This window comes from Chrysochloris asiatica, unplaced genomic scaffold (genome assembly GCF_000296735.1).
Source record: "Chrysochloris asiatica unplaced genomic scaffold, ChrAsi1.0 scaffold00142, whole genome shotgun sequence".
Classification (NCBI taxonomy): domain Eukaryota; kingdom Metazoa; phylum Chordata; class Mammalia; order Afrosoricida; family Chrysochloridae; genus Chrysochloris; species Chrysochloris asiatica.
In genome coordinates, this window is record NW_006408660.1 from 2,001,228 (window position 1) to 2,005,055 (window position 3,828).

A 3,828-nucleotide genomic window follows, 5' to 3' on the forward strand; every position below is an offset into this window, starting at 1 on the left:
TTGCTCCCTAACCTAATCGCGTCCCGGAGTGCTGGCCTGAACCCAGACATTTGAGTTCCTCATCGCTCCTAGGGAACCTGACAGGCAGTTATATTATGAAAGCTGACACACTGAATGGACCCCTTTTCACAACATTCTTTACCTGTCTCTTTGTGTTAAAGTGGGGACAAGAGAAGAAGTAGAGGAGTGAGCTGAAGAAGGCGGGTGGGAGATGGTAGGTAGAATGGAATCTCCCGGGCCAGTTTCATGTGTGGAGCTGATGTAGACCGCGTAACAAGAAAGGGTTGCACAGAACAAATCTCTATTGTCCCCTGCCATCTTTAAATGAGTGTCAAAGTAGGCAGGGGGGCTTTGACCGTTAACTACACAATTTAGCCAGCCTGTTGTGGCCTGTGGGCCCCACCTCTGTGGAGTTTCTCAGATTAGAAAAGAAGGCCCCAGTCCCTTCTAAATGGGCCATCTCTTGTTCTTTGTGTCCAGATGGCCCAGTGTGAAATCCACAGTGACGTTAAATGTTTTCTAATGAATAATTACTGAAAGGAAATGGAGGACTATATGTGTAATGGATTGTAGCGCATTAAAATGTTTTATTTTGCGCACAAAAATGTTGTCCTTCACAAGCACCATGATTGTTGCAAGAAGGCCTTTGTGCCAGACCTGTTTCAATGGATTATTGGCGTTTCCCAAATGGGAATCAAAGGGCGCCTTTGGCAAACGAATGTTTTTCAAGATGGCAGCCATGAAACACATTTAGTATTTAAAGTTTCAGGTTTTAAAGGAATGTTTGAACTCAGGAGATTTTCTCACTTACTTTTCCCTCTTTTGATTTGGGAAAGCAAAGCGGCTCACCTCGACCTCTGTCCTGTTCTGAAGGCCCAATGGTCAGCTCTTACAAGTCTCTTTCTTCTAGCCTCTTTCTGAGAAATAAGCAAGAGGTCCCAGGAATTGGGTTGTTGGCACTCCCTCTTGGCTAAAGTTCTTCTTCTCCATTTTTTTTTACTTGCATATGTTTGGATAAATATAAGTCTACAGGGAATTTCAAATGCCACCTTTTTGTGAGCTTATTAAGAATTTCCCATAGGGCTTTACTGGGGGGAGGGGAGAACTATTGGGATTTGAGTGGCCATTCAACATCTCGCTAAGTATTGAGACCCTTGAGTTTGTGTACCAGCTTTAATCAGTTTATGATAAATCTAATGGGAGTGTCTGTGCTTCTAGAACCAGTGTGGAGATGTTAGCTTTAGAGTTTCTATGCTGTTTTGTTGCCAATTAGACAACCACCATAGCAAAAGTATAGAGCCCATCTCTCTGACACTAGGTTAGGGTGCTGGGGACAATTGCTATAGGTTCTGATGCTCCAAGGCTAGATATTGGTGAAATGTATCATTTTCCAACTCCTTAGTAATCTGTCTTTGTGGGGCAGAGAGTAGGTATGTGTACAAGGGGCTTCAAAAATTGTGGAAAACATGGAGTTAAAAGGTAAAGGAATTTGCCCACGAACTTTCTGAATATCCCTCCTATTCCCTGTAAGAAGTCTTTTGGGTCCTCATGAAAGATGTGTGACCTGGAGCTGAAAATATCTACAATCCTAATTCTCTTAGTGGAAACAATCATATGAAGTACTGTTTTAGGGAAAAAATCAGATAAGTTTTTTTTCACCCTTGAATTAGAGATGGCAGTAGAAATAAAATGTTGTTGCTTTTGTTAGGTGCCATCGAGTTGGTACCTACCCATAGCGACCTTATGCACAGCAGAACGAAACACTGCCCGATCCTGGGTCAACATCACTACTGTTGCCACGCTTGAGTCCATCGATGCTGCTACTTGGCAAATCCATCTCGTTGGGGGTCTTCCTCTTTTTCTCTGACCCTCCACCTTACCAAACATGATATCCTTCTCCAGCAACTAGTCCTTCCTTGCAACGTGTCTGAAGTATGAGAGATAAAGTTTGGCCATCTTGGCCTACAGGGAGCACTCTGGCTACACTTCTTCCAAAACAGATTTATTGGTCCTTTTGGCAGCCCATGGCACTTTCAATATTCTCCTCCAACACCATAACCCAAAAGCATCAATTCTTCTACAGTCTTCCTTATTCACCATCCAACTTTCACATACATATGAAATTATTGAAAATACCATGGCTTGGGTCAGGTGTACCTTAGTCCTCAAATAAAATAAAATAAAATAGGTCTGGTTTATTAGATTATAGATGAGCTCTTTGTCAGTTTTGAAGCTTTAGACATAAGACAACCATGCAATTCTGTGTTAGTGAAGAAGTAAGGGCAAAAACCTACACTGTTTTGAAAATACAGCCGAGTATTGATATGTTTGCCTCGCTCAACATATGAAGACAACCCCTGTCTATGAAGTCATTGCCTTTGGGTTTTGCTACTTAAATCACTAGCTCCACAAAGCTAATGAATTTTCGACAGAAAGCAAGTCTTCTCAGCTAGCTGGCCTCCCAAGCTACAATCCTCTAGAAAGAAGTGAGAAATTGAAGTATGGAGTTTCTTACAGGGACTTCAGTCTCATAAGCTTTTCTAAGAGGAGAAACAGGATCATGACATTTAGCTCCCAAGAAGACTTTTTTTTTTAAGATAAAACCTACAGACTGAAAAGTGCGTAAACTATACCGCGTAATGAACAAAAAGACAGGCCCGTGCCCGTGTCACTTTACACAAATAACGCCCTTGTTGTGTTTGCTTTTACCAATCAAGCCCCTCCCCACTAATCCAGGTGTTTTCTAAGTGGTAGGCTAATTTTTTGAACATGTGGCATAGTGTGCTTAGGAAATTAGCATAGTGTGCTTAGGAAACTATCTGGGTGGAGGGAGGGCACAGTTGACCAAAAACACATGTAACGCTCATGGTTTTTTTAGGTGTGAAACTATGATTACCAACTGGATCAAGACATAGAACATGAAAACACCCGAGAAGCCTCTCACATGCTCCTTCCCACCCAACCGTCTTTATACCCACTAAAGCTATAACCACTATTGGATTTTCAAGTCATGACCCCTGGTGGCACTGTAGGATAAGCACTGGACTGCTAATCACAAGGTTGGTGGTTCAAATCCACCAGCTGATCTGAGGGAGAAAGAGGAGGCTTTCTGGTTTCATAAACATTTACAGCCTCGGAACCCCTGTTGTTGTTAAGTGCCATCGAGTCAGTTCCAAGTCATAGCAATCCTGTATAGGATTTCCAAAGAGTGGCTGGTGAGTTTGAACTGCCGACCTTGAGGCTCAAACTGACCTTGAAATTGAGTGTGTATCCTACAGCACCACACCAGGACTCCAGAAACCCTATACAGGATCATTGTGAGTCAGAATTGATTGGGTGGCAGTGGGTTTTGTATCCCATGGGGTACCACAGCAGGACTCCAAGGCAGACTTAATTACCTCATTTTTGTTTGTTTGTTTGTTTGTTTGTTTGTTTGTTTGTTTTCCTACGCCCCCCGCCCCCCAACAAAAAAAGTGTAGTCACAATACCAGGAGGCTTCCAAAAGTTTGTGGAAAAATTCCATTATCCTTTCATTCCATTTTCCCATAACCTTTTGAAGCCCCCTCACATGCATTAAAACAAAAACAAAAAACACACAATTCAACAATTTCTACACGTTTATTGACATTGCTGACATTTTCAACTTGTGTAGTCATTCTCTCTCACACTCCTAGTGTTGCTTTTGTTAAGTGTAGACCAGTCAGTTCTGACTCATAGTGACCCTATATAGGGTTTCCAAGAAGCGACTGGTGGATTTGAACTGTTGATCTTGTGGTTAACAGTCCAGTGCTTCTCCTACAGCACCATGCCAGGCCCCACTCGTGGTAA